Source organism: Pipistrellus hanaki (genome assembly GCF_964339955.1).
Source record: "Pipistrellus hanaki genome assembly, chromosome: 19".
Taxonomy (NCBI): Eukaryota; Metazoa; Chordata; class Mammalia; order Chiroptera; family Vespertilionidae; genus Pipistrellus; species Pipistrellus hanaki.
This window is the reverse complement of record NC_140521.1, coordinates 23,338,924-23,355,276: the sequence shown is the minus strand read 5'-3', so window position 1 is coordinate 23,355,276 and position 16,353 is coordinate 23,338,924.

Sequence of the window (16,353 nt, the reverse complement as noted above, 5' to 3'; positions counted from 1 at the left end):
CACGGGCCGGGAGGCCCCGGCTCGGGCCCAGCCACTCAGCGTGGCAAAGGGGCCACGGCGTTGGCTCCATCGGCCGGGCTCACAGATGTGAGACACGCAGGCTGCTTCGGGGGACACGAGGTCAGACCGGACTCTCTGAGACCCTGCGGGCGGGAAGCAGCCGGGCTCACAGACGTGAGACACGCAGGCCGCTTCGGGGGACACGAGGTCAGACCTGGACTTTCTGAGACCCTGCGGGCGGGCAGCGGGCGGTCCTCTCCGCTCCTGCGGGGCTCCTGGCCCAGGAAAGAAAGTCCCCTTCTGAGCTGGACATGTGAGAAGGTGGATGTGGAGATGGCTGTTGGCTTCAGGATCAGCATTGAAAAGTGCAACTTCAACGTTCATTTAAAACAAAACAAAACTCCACAAAATTAAAAATGTATTTGTCCAAAACACAAGGGCAGTGAGTTGTGCTGGCCTCCCTGCCCTCCCAGCGCTCAGCAGTTCTGGGCTCCGGGGCTGGTGGGCTGGCTGGCCGCATGGAGGGCTGGAAAAGGCAGCGCCTACCCACGCTCAGGCCGTGCCATCTAACTGACCTCGAAACGCCATCCTTCCGAACGTCTCCGTGCGTGGGCCTCCGGGAGGGAGGGGCAGCGGTGGGAACGGGCCAAAGAGCAATTTCTAGAAAAGTCTGTGAGACTGGGTTGCCTGGAGACAGGCTGCCGAGAAAGCAGGGGTGGCCCCGGTGGGGTGGGGGTGCCAAGCCTGGAGGCGATCCATCCCCAGGAAGGAGAAAAAGAAATGACACAGAAGTGCGGGAGGAGAGGAGGGCAGCCTCAGAGAGGAAGCAGTGACAGGGGAGGCAGGACGCAGGTGGAGGAGGAGGAGGGAAAGGGAGCGGGGATCAGGGAAAGCAGCACCCCGCTTCCTGACTCCGGTCCCTTTTCCTCCGAACGAGGGGGAAGCCAGCCAGGCACCGGCTTTCTGTGCCGCTGGAGCCTCCCGCGAAGCTGTCAGCTCGCCCTCCGTGGCAGCTCCTTCTATTTTTACCTTGTGCAGTTAAACCAATGACCTGCGATGGCATTCCATGAAAATTTTATCCGCTCACCCACACAGCCAGTGCTGGCGGCTGGCGTTTAGCATAAAATTCCCTTTAATCAGACAGCAGGCCCCGCCAGGATCCCGGCTGGGGTGGCCTGTGGGGCTGCTCTGAGGGGCTGCTCTGAGGCGGAGGGCCCTGTGCTCACTCAGTGGGCTGTGCAGGAGGAACTCCCTCCACTGCCTGCTGAGGCCTCAGCACTGCTTCTCCCCTCCCCTCCCCTCAACCATCCCCTCCCTTCCCCTCCCCTCCCTTCCCCTCCCCTCCCCTCCCCTCCCCTCCCCTCCCCTCCCCTCCCCTCCCCTCCCCTGTCCTCCTCTCCCCTGCCCTCCCCTCCCTTCCCCTCCCCTGCCCTCCCCTGCCCTCCTCTGCCCTGTCCTCCCCTCCTCTCCCCTCCCCTTTCCTCCCCTCCCCTTCCTGAAATGGGTTTGATTCCAGCCTTCGTGGACTTCTTGGTCCAGTTCTCCTTGGAGAGCTCATTGATGCAAAAGAAGTAAAACGAAGCTAAGAAGGTTCCCTCCGGCGGAAGTCACCTGAGCGAAGGCCCTGCTGGCAGTGGGTGCGCCCCGTGGGGGTGAGGAAGCCGAGCATCTGCTGGCCTGCCGCTGCTCCGGCAGCAGACCGGCTGTGGCTCACACCGGGGACACGGCGGACCAGGTTGCCGGTTACCACAGGCTGCTCTCGGGTCCCGAGAGGCTCCGCAGCAACGGCGTGCATGCCCCGTGCCCAGGGCCGTTCCTACCGAGAAAACAGCACTAACAGTGCGGGCTGAGGGCACCAACAGGACAGGAGATTGGGCAGATGTAAGCGTGGAAGGATACTCGGAAGGCCTGTTGCTCCCACACACGTGTGTGTGTGTGTGTGTGAATGTGTGTGTGTATGAGTGTGTGTATGTGTGTGTGTGAGTGTGTGTATGTGTGTGTGAGTGTGTGTGTGTGAGTGTATGTGTGTGTGAGTATCTGTGTGAGTGTGTGTGTGAGTGTGTGTGATTGTTTGTGAGTGTGTGTGTGTGAGTGAGTGTGTGTGTGTGAGTGTGTGTATGTGTGTATGTGTGTGAGTGTGTGTGTGTGAGTGTGTGTGTGAATGTGTGTGTATGTGTGAGTGTGTATGTGTGAGTGTGTGTGAGTGTGTGTATGTGTGTGTGTGAGTGTGTGTGAGTGTGTGTATGTGTGTGTGTGAGTGTGTATATGTGTATGTGAGTGTGTGTATGTGTGAGTGTGTGTGTGTGTGAGTGAGTGTGAGTATGTGTGTGTATCTGTGTGAGTGTGTGTGTGTGAGTATGTGTGTGTGAGTGTGTGTGTGAGTGAGTGTGAGTGTGTGTGAGTGTGTGTGAGTGTGTGTGAATGTGTGTGTGAGTATGTGTGAGTGTGTGTGAGTGTGTGTGATTGTTTGTGAGTGTGTGATTGTGAGTGTGTCTGTGTGAGTGAGTGTGTGTGTGTGAGTGTGTGTGTGTGTGTGTGTGAGTGAGTGTGTGTGTGTGTGAATGTGTGTGTATGTGTAAGTGTGTGAGTATGTGTGAGTGTGTGTATGTGTGTGTGAGTGTGAGTGAGTGTGTGTGAGTGTATGTGAGTGTGTGTGAGTATGTGTGAATGTGTGATTGTGTGTGTGTATGTGTGTGTGAGTGTGTGTATGTGTGTGTGAGTGTGTATGTGTGTGTGAGTGTGTGTGAGTGTGTGAGTGTGTGTGTGTGTTTCACAGGGTTTGCGGACCCTCCTGCCACCGCGCCGCCAACCCCAGGCCGCCCCCGCTCTGGCCGCTCAGGTGTGGTTTGACTGGACAGATGCTGCTGGGCCGTTCTTGCAGCGGGGCGGACAGTGGGACGGGGCCTTGGGGAGCCTTGGGGCTGCCTTCTGTCCGGAAGGAGCAGGCTAACCAGGAGAATCTCCCTGCGGGCCCGCCAGCAGCTGCCTTCATCTCTGACGCAGGGCACGGGGGAGCGCTGACCTGGGCGGGGTGTGTGCTCAGAGGAGGAAGGACTGACGTCCCCGGGGGAAGGCAGGAGCGGGGGCCTTCCCGCCCTCAGCCTGCCTCCACGTGTGTCCTCTCGGCAGGACTCTCCTGGGCTCTGGCTCAGGGGACCATCGGGCACAAGGAGATTTCTTCTTTGTTCTCTTTTTCTAAGCTTTATTGTGGAAAGTATTGCATAGGCCCTCCCCTTCCCCCACTACTCTCTTCCACCTCCCCCCCCCCGCACCCCCTCCCCCAAGGCCCTCACTCACCCACGGGTTATGCACGTTCGCATACAAGTTCATTGGCTGATCCAAGTTGACTTCTCATGCATCTTAGAGAAAAAGGGAAACAAGATCAGCCAGTCAGGACTACTTTACCTCCATCGAGTTCAAAGGATGGCTCCTCGGTGGAAGCCTCCACCTTCACCCAGACCTGGCAGCCGCAGTGCCACCTTCGCCCGGGCCTGGCAGCCGCAGTGCCACCTGCGCCCGGGCATGGCAGCCGCAGTGCCACCTTCGCCCGGGCCTGGCAGCGCAGTGCTGAGCGGAGCGTGGCCCCCAGCCGCGGAGTGAACGAGACTGTGCCCATCACTGCCTCGTCATATGTTGTCCCAGGCTTCTCTCCTTGGACTGGGCCTCCTCATGCTCAGGTCTCTATTGGAGCGAATCCCCAAACCGGATCCGCACCTTCTTGGGAGGGAGGCTACGCAGAGTCTTCATCGCCAGACCCCGTTCCCAGTGAGGAGGCCCAGTGAGCGGCTCCCGCGAGTGGACCGCAGACAAAGCCCGTGCACTCTCCCTCATCAGGAGGTTATTTTACCAAACTGTCATTCACAGCGTGCAGCCTGGCACAGAGATCTCTTTCGTTATTTTATTTCATTGTCGTGAGTGCCTTATGCAAAATGAAGCAGGATTAGCCGTATCTTTAGAAACTGGAGCATAGAGACCTGAAGCCCAAGATCGCACAGGCAGTAAGTGGCGGAGGCAGGGCTGAGGCCCGAGTCCGGTCTTACACAGCGTATGCCTTCCTCCCGGCCGGACTCCACCCTCCATGTTCACGCCCTTCTTTTCTCACGGCCCCCCCCCATTGGTCCGCCGCCTCTGCAGTAGGAATTGGCATCCTTCCAGGTGATTCTCCAGGGGCTCCTGGAAGCCAGGATACCCACGCAAACCCCAGGAAAGGACTTTAGTCTGGAGCCGTATTATTTTCACTGGGACCTTTCTCTAGGTTTTGGTATTTCAACCATTGCCAAATTTTCTTGACATTCAAGTGAAAGAAAATGCTGAATGAAGGTTGGCATTATACCTCCTCTTTATAACTATGATGTGCCTATTTTGTGTTTCTTTCCCTCCCTCTCTCTCTCTAAAAGCAATAATAGCCCTAGCCAATCTGGTTTAAGACATAAAGCATCAGCCCTTGGTCCTGGGTTCAATTCAACAAGGGCATGTACCTCGGCTGCAGGCTTGATCCCGGACTGAGTCAACACACGTGTAGAAGGCAACCAATCCAGTGCCTCTCTCACATCCTTGTTGTTTTTTCTCTCTATGTCTCTCCCTATTTCTTCCCACTTTCTCTAAGAACCAGTAGACAATTATCCTCAGGTGAGGATTAACAAGAAATAACAATAAATCTATTTTTAAAAAGCAAGAACAGGGACAGCAGGCCTATTTCTTAGAGCATTTGCCCAACTAAGAATGAGAAGAGAGGATTTATAAAATTGGATTTAAAAATGTTTTACCCATACCTCTTTATTTTTCCAAAGTTTGACCATTAACACAGCTGGATGCCTCATGAACCTGAGTTTAATGCTAGTGCTGGGTTTGACTCTTTTATTGGAAGACATATGCTAGCAACAGCCAAACTAAATTTAGACATGAGCCTTCGGGCTGTCTTACACCTGCATTGATGATACTGTGATCAAGTTTGAACACTAATCTTGGGACAGGATAAAAAGTGGTATGAACAAGCCAAAATAAGAGTGAGAAGAGCACAGACATTTGAATAGTGTATGAATTTTATTCCTGTGTGGACAAAGGAAAGAAAGATCATACAATGTGACTAAGGATTTATTCCAGGGATGCAAGCCTGGTTCAATATTTACAAATCAATAAGCAACATGAAGGATAATTATCACATGATCGTATCAACAGATGGAGAAAAAGCATTCAATAAAATCCAGCACCATTTTTGATAAATCTGTCAGCAAGTGAAAACAGAGGGATCATACATAAATATAATAAAGACAATATATGACAAACCTTCAGCCAACATCATACTCAATGGGCAAAACCATAAAGCATTTCCTTTAAGATCAAAACAAGACAGGGATATCTACTTTCACCATTCTTACTCAACATAATACAAGAAGTCCTAGCCACAGTGATCAGACAAGAAGAAAACATAAAAGGGAAACAAATTGGAAAGGGGGAAGTGAAGCTGGCATTATTCACAGATGACATGATATTGTACATAGAAAACCCTAAAGACCCCATAAAAAAAAAAAAAACACCTGTTTAGTAAACTCAGCAAAGTAGAAGGATACAAAATTAACAACCAGAAATTGATGGCATTTTTATATACCTACTAGAGGCCTGGTGCACAAAGTTTGTGCACTTGAGAAGGAGCACCCCCCCCCCCCCCGCCCCTTCAGCCCAGTCTGCATCCTTTCTGATTTGGAACCCCTCTGGGGATGTCCAACTTCCAGCAGTCGTACATCCCTCTCACAACCCAGAACTGCTGGTTCCTAACCATTCACCTGCCTGCCTATTTGTTCCTAACCCCACTGCCTGCCTGCCTGGTTGCCCCTAACCCCTCTGCCTGCGGCCTGAACGCCCCTACCTTGCTCTCCCCTGCAGGCCTAATCACCCCCAACTGTCCTCCCCTATTGGCCTGATCACCCCAAACTGCCTGTGCCTTGGCCCCCAGTCTGGCCTCCTGCTAGGGGCACCACCCCCATTATCCTACTGCTGCTGCCACTGCTGGCCTGAGCCTCAGCCCTTCACAGCTGCCCATGGCTGCCTGAGCCTCACCCCTTCTAGCTGCTGCAGTTTTGTCTAGAAGGATGTCTAGAAGACAATCACTCTAATTAGCATATTACTCTTTTATTAGTATAGATAATGAGTTCTCAGAAAAGAAGTTAAAAAACAATCCAATTTACCATCACAACAACAACAAAAAGATACCTGGGAGTAAACTTAACCAAGGAGGTAAAAGAACCATACTTAAAAAACTACAGGATAGTGAAAAAGGAGATAGAGGAAGGTACAAACAAGTGGAAGCATATACCGTGTTCATGGATTGGAAGAATTAACATAATTAAAATATCCATACTACCCAAAATAATCTATACATATGCAGTCCCCATTAAAATACTACTTACATATTTCACAGATTTAGAATAAATAATCTAAAAATGTATATGGAACCAAAAAGGATGCTGAATAGCCACAGCAATCTTGAGAAAGAAGAAAAAGTTGGAGGAATCACACACCAGATATCAAACTATACTACAAAGCCATTGTAATCAAAACAATCTAGAACTGGCACAAGAACAGACATATAGATCAATAGAACAGAACAGATACCCCAGAAATCAACCTACACCAATATGGTTCTATCTAATAAAGAGGGAATATGCAAATTGACTGTCACGCTGTCACAAAGATGGTGGTACCCATAGCCACAAGGTGGTGGCACCCAGTCCCCTCACCCCCCGCCGGAGTCCCACAGTCCTTCCAGCCCAGCCAGGAGAGGGGTGAGGCAGGCACCCAGTGCAGCTGGACCTGCTCTCAGGCAAGCCTTGGATGTCAGCTGCCCAGTCACCCAGGGCCACCCAAGACTCAGGTAGCCAGGGCCAGCTGAGGCTTGTGCTGCCGGCAGTGGCAGCAGCAGAGGTGTGATGGAGGCATCACCTTCCCCTGATCACTGGGTTGCCTCTCGCCCCTGAGGGCTCCCGAACTGTGAGGAGGGCAGGCCAGGCTGAGGGATTTTCATGCACCAGGCCTCTAATCAATTAATATTTGACAAAGGAAGTAAGAGCATACAATGGAGTGAAAAAAGTCTCTTCAATAAATGTTGTTGGGAAAATTCAACAGGTACATGCAAAATAATGAAACTAGACCACCAACTTACACCATAAAAGAGTAAACTCAATATGGATAAAAGACTTAAATCTAAGTTGTGATACCATAAAAATCCTGGAAGAAAACATAGGTAGTAAAATCTCAGACATCTCACATAGCACTATCTTCACTGATACATCACCTAGGGCAAAGGAAACAAAGACAAAAATAAACAAATGGGACTTACATCAAACTAAAAAGCTTCTGCACAGCAAAAGAAACCATCAACAAAATGAAATGGGAGCCCACTGTATGGGAGAATATATTCATCTGTTAAGGGGTTAATTTCCAAACTATACAAAGAACTCGTACAACTCAACACCAGGAAGACATACAATGCAATTAAAAAATAGGGGGAAAACCTGAACAGACACTTCTTCAAAGAGAACATACAGCTGGCCAATAGACATTGAAAAAAATGCTCAATGTTAGTAATCATCAGAAAGATGCAAATTAAGAACTATAATAAGATATCACCTCACAACTGCTAGATGCCTGTCTTCAGTAAATCAACAAACAATAAGTGCTGACGAGGATGTGAATAAAAGAGGACCCTAATATTTTGCTGGTGGGAATGCAGACTGGTGCAGCCACTATGGAAAACAGTATGGAGTTTCCTCCAAAGACCAAAAATGGAACTGTAGTTTGACCCAGCAAGCCTAGTTCTTGGCATATATCTTAAGAATCCCATCAGAAAAAAAGCAGTTATTTACAATAACTAAGATCTAGAAATAGCTAAGTGCTCATTAGTAAATGAGTGGATAAAAAAGTGGTAGTACATTTACACTCTGGAACACTATGCAGCAGTAAAAATGAAGGATCTCTTACCCTTTAAGACAGCATGGAGGGACCTGGAGACTATTATGCTAAGTGAAATAAACCAATATGAGAAAGACAAGCATCACAAGATCTCACCTATTTGCGGAATCTAATGAACAAAATAAACTGATGAACAAGATAGGTCCAGAGGTATGAATGCATGGAACAGAATAACAGATCTCAGTGGGGGACAGGCGAGGGGATGGGAAGATTAACCAAAGAACATATATCATGTATGCATAACCCATGGATACAGACAATAGTATGAGAAAGGCCTGGGGTGGGCAGAGGTTGGGTGGAGGGGGCAAAGAGAAGAAAATGGGAGACATCTGTATTACTGTTAACTCAATAAAAAGTAAATCATGTAACAATGGATTTAAACTTGCTGAATGTGAATATTGAAACCAGTCATTGTAGGTTTAGTAATTGTTTATTGTATGCACTGGATGTGCTGTGCATATTCTGATTTCAATAAAATAAAAAGTTGAACTGCAAAACAAAATTAAAAAAGAACTCAAATATATATATATATATATATATATATATATATATATATATATATATATATATATATATAATTAAACAAATAGCTATATCTCTATATATAAAGAGCCAGGGTTGTAACATCCACAATGACTGGAGGCTCGACTGATCACCAGGCTGCACGCACAGCAGGCAATCTGGCAGAACTGCTGACCTCTTGGAGAGAGGAGGGACTGATCAGCAGTGGCAGTGGCTGCTGGTGAGGCCCAGATAGAGAAGCAGAGTAATCAGATTTTGCTTCTCTCTCACGGCCTCACCAGCAGCCAAGACTCACTCTCTCTCCCAGAGGTCAGCAGTTCAGCCACTTTCTAGCAAACCGGGTGGTGGGGCCCTGCTGATCAGCCCACCTCTATCATCAGGCTCAGAAATGATGACTGGCATAGAAACTGATCAAATCTGGGTTAATTGTGAGGAGCCAATGGCTGCCTACGACGTGGAGCTTTTGATGCTGACTGGCATAGTAATTGACCAATCAGAACCAAATCTGGGTGAATTGCAAGGAGCCAATGGCTGCCTAGGAGGTGGAGCTTTTGACACTGACTGACATAGAAATTGACCAATCAGAACCAAATCTGGATGAACTGCGAGGAGCCAATGGCTGCATAGGAGGCATAGTTTTTGACACTGACTGGCATAGAAACCGACCAATCAGAACCAAATCTGGGTGAACTGTGAAGGCAGAACCTAAGGTGGGGGCTGAGGAAGGGTTTTAAGGGAAATAGCTGCTTGGTGTAAACTGTAAGAAAGTGGTTCAAGCTTTTAATGACTGGTTTGGCAGTAGAGTACATATGGCTGGCTATCAGTTTAGATATAGGGATTATGTGTTTTTGTCTGCCAAGAACATCTCCTCCTGCTGAAAAAGCCCCTCCCCCCCCCCATTTAAGCAATCCTATCTTATATAATCTATCTATACTAATAAAAGGGTAATATGCTAATTAGACTGGGTCAACCAGCCATCTTTTAGATGTCTGACTTCCTTCTGGACAAAGCCATGGTGGTGGGTGCTGAGGCAGAGGCAGTTAGGGGTGATCAGGCTGGCAGGTGAGGACAGTTGGGGGTGAGATCAGGTCGGTGGGGGAGGGCAGTTAGAGGTGATCAGGCAGGTAGGCAGAGAGGTTAGGGACAATCAGGCAGGTGGGGGGTAGGGGAAAGGCAAGGTAGGGGTGATCAGGCTGGCAGGAGGGCAAAGTAGGGGCGATTAGGCTGGCAAGCAGAGGGGTTAGGGTTGATCAGGCAGGCAGGCAGGAGAGTGGTTAGGAACTAGGCATCCCAGATTGTGAGACAGATGTCTGACTGCCAGTTTAGGCCCAATCCTTATGCCTAAACTGACAGTTGGACACCCCATGAGGGGTCCCAGATTGGAGAGGGTACAGGCAGGGCTAAGGAACACCCCTCTGTGCACAAATTTTGTGCACTGGGCCTCTAGTAGTATATAGATATTACTATTAGAGGCCTGGTGCACAAAAATTCATGCACTGGAGGGGGATCCCTCAGCCCAGCCTGCCTCCCCTCGCAGTCCAGGAGCCCTCAGGGGCGGGAGGCAACCCGGTGATCAGGGGAAGGTGACTCCCTCATCAGACCTCTGCTGCTGCCACTGCCAGCAGTGCAAGCCTCAGCTAGCCCTGGTTACCTGAGCCTCAGGTGATCCTGGGCAGTTGGACAGCCACCTTCTGGGACTTGCCTGCGCCTCAGGCCAGCCATGGGGAGCTGGAGGACTGATGGGATTGGGGGACTCCAAAGGCAGGTGTGTGGAGTGGCTGGACCTGCCTGGGGGCAGGCCCAAATGTGCCACACCTGCCACCCCAATGGAAACGAGGGGACTGGGCATTGCCATCTTGTGGCTGTGGGCACTGCCATCTTTGAGGGTGTGGCAGCAATTAGCATATTCCCTCCTTATTGGCTTGGGGCCACCATCTTTGTGAGGGTGTGATGGTCAATTAGCATATTCCCTCTTTAGTAGATAGGATAGTAATAAAAGCATAATAAGACCATTAGACTTGACAGCCAAATGACCTTCCAGACGACCTTGCAAGGTGAAGCTGGGGCCTCAAGGGCCAGGCAGCTACCACGAGTGTGAGAGCCAAGCCTCCTGCATGAATTTTGTGCATCGGGCCTCTAGTGTTTATCTAACATATAATTATATGTAATTAAATTTGTAGAGGAAAGAACGAATGGGAACCGATATTTTTGGCCTGCCAAGAATTGTGCTGATACCTAACATTCATTGATTGAATTCTCATTCAAGCCCTCTGTGGGGAGCAGACGAAAGCCCTTTCTCGGAGAATGCAGGGAAATAGAAGAAGATGAGTGCTGCTGTCTGAAGTGCAAATGTGAAGAACCATTTGAAGTCACTTCAAGAGATACCTTCAAAAGGGCACGTTCATCAGAAATCCCATTTCCGCCATGAAGAAAGAGGCACGTCATCTTCTGGGAGTCCAAGGGAAGTGGGTAGGGAGTTCGAGAGGAAGGGAAAGTTTTAAAGAGTCAAAATGAAGGACCGCGGGCAGGGGAAGCTTTGCACGCTGTGCGGGGCGCTCTGCAGGCGGAGAGCTCGCTGTCTTCACACGCCCCGCCGTGAGCAGGCAGCTGGCGCCATGTCTCCTGAGCAGGCGATGAGCTAGGAGGGTTTGGCAGCACCACAGGAGGCATGAACGCGCTGGGGAGACTGTCGCGGAGGGGAGTGAAGCCAGAAGGGGACTGGTAACCTGCCAGCAGTTATTATATGAGGTTAGAAGAGACGGGAGGGATAGAATGAGAAATTTCAGAGGATTGGAGGCTGAGATGCTGACAGGTTTCAGAGGTGCCGTGAGATTCTAGGGTTGGCATCTAGATAAAAGCTAGTTTCCACAGGATGGATGTCAGGGACCACCTGCCTTAAGTTAGCATTGTCATATTTGTATTAACGAAGATGGACCTCTTTATTGCTTTTTAAAAAAATATATATTCTTATTGATTTCAAAGAGGAAGGGAGAGGGAGAGAGATAGAAATATCAATGGTGAGAGAGAATCATTGATCAGCTGCCTCCTGCATGCCCTCCCTCTGGGGATTGAGCCCTGACCAGGACTCGGACCGTGACCTCCTGGTTCATAGGTTGACACTCAGCCCCGGAGCCGTTTATTGTTGAATGGGTGGCAGGAAAGTCTGTGACCGTCAGCACAGGTGGCCCCACTCACGGGGACAGTTCGTGTGGGCCTCTCTGGGGACAGAGGGCAGTCCTGCTGACCTCCCCCTCCCTCTGCCTCCGGGCCTGATTGTGCGCAGGGCAGAGCCAGGAACAGGAGTTTGCCATCGTCAGATCTTCCTTTCTGGAGCTTGCGCAAGTTCAAGCCCCAGAATTCTGTTTTTAATGGGCTTTATTCTTTTACTTCCCATCATCAATGCCTTAAAAGAAATTTCTCTCTTCCAGAGAGCAGTTCTTATCCCTCGCTTCATGAAATTAAAGGTTCATGAAGTGAATTTTCTAGGCTATGCCTACACCTCGGCTTCAGCCACCTCACACCATGGCTCCATTTCCATTTGATCCAGCCTGGTCTGTGGCGGTGGCCCACGCTGAGCCACATGCTTTCACAAGTGTCATCGCAAGAAGCCAAGCCAATGTGGGGCCTGCTGAGGCGGACAAAGGGCGTCTGTCCCTCAGGAACCAGCACCAGCAGGGCCCCTCCCGACTGCCCTTTCTGGCTGTTCTTTCCGAGTTGTCTACCTTTGTCTGCCCGACTCTGTCCCCCTCACACCCACCCCAGCCTCAGGCGCCCGCTGCTTCTAGGTGTCGTGTGCGGCATCGTCACAGCAGCTGCAGTCTGGCACTTGCTCGTCTTGTTCTCATACAAACACCAAGCGAACACAGGTGTCCAGGCAGCTGGCGACAAGTGGTGTCACCCGTGGTGAAGAGCTTTGGCCTTCAGAAGCGTCAGAGCCCGGCTGTGCTTAGCCTCCTGCTTGCTGCTCCCTCGGTGCAGAGCAGGGCAGCAGGATCTGCGGCGTCCTTTCTGCCCGTCAGTCATCCTCTCTGCCAGCAGCTCTGCTCCCGCCCAGACGGCAGCAGCAGGGGGTGACGGTGAGGCTCGGGATCGGTGTCCGGCCCTGTTCCCCAGGACACAGCCTGTCAGGGCCCCTCCCAGTGACTCAGTCATGGCTCAGCTTTGTAAGTTCTGGAGAAGAAATATTAAAAACCGGGATCCCAGTTGCCTTCCATGCCCTCATTTTATAGATCCCTGTCCCTTCAGAAGCCCATTTAGAATCCCCTGACTTAACTTCGACGGTGAGGAAACTGAGGCCCAGAGAAGAGCAGTCAGTCATCAGGTTCATAAATCTAGTCGGCAGCAGATCTGGGACCGGCACCCCTGCCTCCTACACAGAGTCTGTGCCCGCACCGACCCCGCGGCCGGGAGGATGTGGTGCGGGGGCACAGTGACACTCTCGCTTACGTGGCTGTTCGTGGGGCAGCGTGTCAGGCGTTCTCACCCTCAGGCTGCCCTCCGGCCGGTTATCTGGGAGGTTTCCATGCTGCCCCCGCTGGAAACCCTTCTCCTCTCCTCCCTTGACCGGAATTGAACCCAGGACCTTTCAGTCCTCAGGCCAATGCTCTATCCACTGAGCCAAACCGGTTTCGGCTAAAAATGAACCTTCTGGTTATTCTAACGCCGCCCTGTGAAGGAGCAGCGATGCTGATAATGTGAAATCCCTTTCTGCATGGCCGGTCTCCTCCCACCGCAGAGGCGGGACCACAGACAGCAGTCCAGCTCCAGGCCTCAGAGCAGAAGGTGTGGGTCTCGGTGAGATTTCAGTAGGGGTGTCCCTGATGGCCAGGCACTGCCAGCCCGGCTCTGCCTGCTAAGGCGTGGCAGAAACTGTGTGGCCGGCCCGACTGAGGGACTCTGAGCCGGGTTTCTCCTTGCAGAACGGAAATTCCCCCAAGTTACCGCCTTCAGTTAGCTGGACCACCTGCTTGGGGCTGCAGAAGCATGTGTCCCTAACACTGAGCATGAGAAGTACTCTGAGCATGTGTCCCCAACGCTGAGACCTGTGCCACCCCCCAGGCAAGGCACACTGGGACGGGGTGAGACCTGCTTCCAGAGACGCCACTCCAAGTCCCTCCTCTTACACACGGCGGTGGGAGAAGGTCACGTGGGAACCAATTGAACCGCTCAGAAGAAAATGAAGGAAAGCTTCTGAGCACGCTTCCTGGTCTCCATCTCTGTCTTCCTGGAGAATATTAGTACATGACATTGTGAAACCCTCACAGAAATCACACCGGCTTTTAGCCGGAGCTGGAGCTGTGCAGAGCTCACGGCCATTTTGGAGAATTAGTTCCCGTTTGCTAACTGTTCTGCTCTCCGCTTTTGCCTTCCCCAGGGAGAACCCCATCGGGACTGAGAATCCGTTAACAGCCATGTGGTCGCCCATGTCAATAGCTTTACTGAGCCTGTGCTCAGACATGCTCGCCTGGGTGCGGTGTGGAGGGGGGTCAGTAGAGGGATGGTGTCTGTGCTTTGCTGTTCTCCTGCTCTGACAATGCTGCTCACTGCTTTGGGAAATGTTATAAATTACTTGTTTGCTGTCTGGGTTCCCCTGTGTTGTCGGTGTCATTGTTTCGTCTGTTACTAAATTACTCACCAATAATTCTGTGTGTGTGTGTCCAGTTCCCCCGCCCCCAGAGCAGTTGAGTCTAGTTTCCCAAGGCAGCCTCTGAGACAGAAAACGGTAAGGAAAGGGACATCACTGCTTACAGCTTCTCCTCACGAACCGCTGTCTCTGCTGAACTTTTAGCTGAAACCACAGCCCGGCAGCCCACGGAGCAGCCTCTCAAACGCGGGTCTCATTAGGCCCAGCGGTTCTGACCACAGACTATCTTTGGAATAAAAGCCGGAGCAGCCTCGCACACAGCTGATGCCGGCAGGGCGAGTGAGACGCAGTCCTGACAGCCTTCAGGTCCCTGGCCTGCAGGCAGCACGACCTTCAAGCCTTCCTTCGGTAGCAGCTTCCTGTGCAGCTGTCTGCCGTCGGTTTAAATTATTGGGAAGCAACAGACAGAGGCCCCCACTTCCATTCCTAGGTCACTGGTAATGGGCTCACTGTGCTGAGCGCTCGCTCTGGTCCTGGGACGGCAGATGTGGGGGAAGAAACAGCAGGGGTGAGCCACACTCGAACCTAGAGCCACAGTGGCCACAGCCTAGGTGGGGGGATGCTGCCTGCCTCCCCCTGCCATCCCCCCTCCCCCCTCCCCCGCCTGCATAGAGCAAGAACGGACTCTTCAGTGAGTGAGCTTCCCTCCCAGAGCCACAGGCTTTCCATCAAAGATGCTTATTTGACCTTGGCATTGATCCTGCACTAATCTAATCTATTCTAATCTAAGGATCATCATTTTCATCATGGTCATCAACACTTTTTAAAAAAAAAATATATACTTTATTGATTTTTTTACAAAGAGGAAAGGAGAGAGATAGAGTTAGAAACATCGATGAGAGAGAAACATCGACCAGCTGCCTCCTGCACACCCCCAACTGGGGATGTGCCCTCAACCAAAATGCATGTCCTTGACCGGAATCAAACCTGAGACCTTTCAGTCTGCAGGCCGATGCTCTATCCACTGAGCCAAACCGGTTTTGGCGGTCATCAACACTTTTTACCAAAACTTCTACCACGTGCCGAACGCTTTGCTAAGCACATTCCTGACCTCACTCAGCTTACAGCTCCGCAGGGAGGCAGATCGTCAGGTTCCCAGTCTGGCCAAGGGGACGCCGAGGCCTGAGAGACGCAGTGATGCCCTCAGGGCTGGCTCACTGCTGTCCCAGGCTGGGATCCACTGGAGGCCTCCCTTCAGAGCCCCAGCTTCCAACACAGTGTCACGCCCACCGCCACCAGGAACTGCTCTCAGGCCATGGTGAGCACTCACCATATCCATATTGATTGGGTTGGGGGGGACGCTCACATGGCTCCGAATGGGCTGGGCAAGAAGCCGTTTCAGAATCATTAAACATACACTAAATGCCCAGTGGGGGGGGCATGGTGGATGATGATGTGGTGAGGAGGAGGTCTGGGGAAGGTGGGATTCACACTGGGACATGCGCAGTGGGAAGCCCACATAGAGGAGAATCAATAGGAAAAGCGCCTCGCACAAGTCAGGGTGTGAACAGACCTTGCGGATGGGCAGGTAAGGCCAGGGCATGCTGCACTGTGGGGGCGGGTCGGGGTTGATGACGCGTTATCCAGGAAGGAGTATTTTTGGATTTATCTGTTTGCTCAGCATATATTTGCTGAATGCCTACTGTGTGGCGGTGTTCTGTAGGGAACGAATGAGAGCTGAAAATGTAGCGGTAGCTGTGTTCTGGGTCATCTTCATCTGCATGTGCAGTGCTCCCATCAGCCTGGTTGCCTCTCCTGTGTCTCTGGTCCAACCCTCTTGCTCGGCCCCGCCCTCTCACTCAGCCCCGCCCTCTCGTTGGACCACGCCCTCTCGTTGGACCACGCCCTCTCCCTGGGCCCGCCCTCTCGCTGGCCACGCCATCCTGCTGCTGTAGACTGTGCCTGCCCAACAGTGACCCTGGTGTGGTCCTGGCCCTCTGGGCCTCCCAGCATTGGTGGGGTCCGTGTGATGGCCCCACGTGGACAAAGCTTTTGTTGAATTCCTGAGTGACGACTTTAAGGAGGAAAAGAAGGTGCAGACGCATAAGTCTCTCCCAAGATGTCTGGAGGTTGGGAGCGGAAGTGCATGGGACAGAAGCCTAATTAGTGCAGAGAAAACGTCACTGTCGCTGTCAGCATCCACAGCAGTAACGTGTGGGAGGAAGAGCCCTCCCAGGGCAGAGGCTGAGAGCAGGAGCCAGGACGGACATCCACTCCCT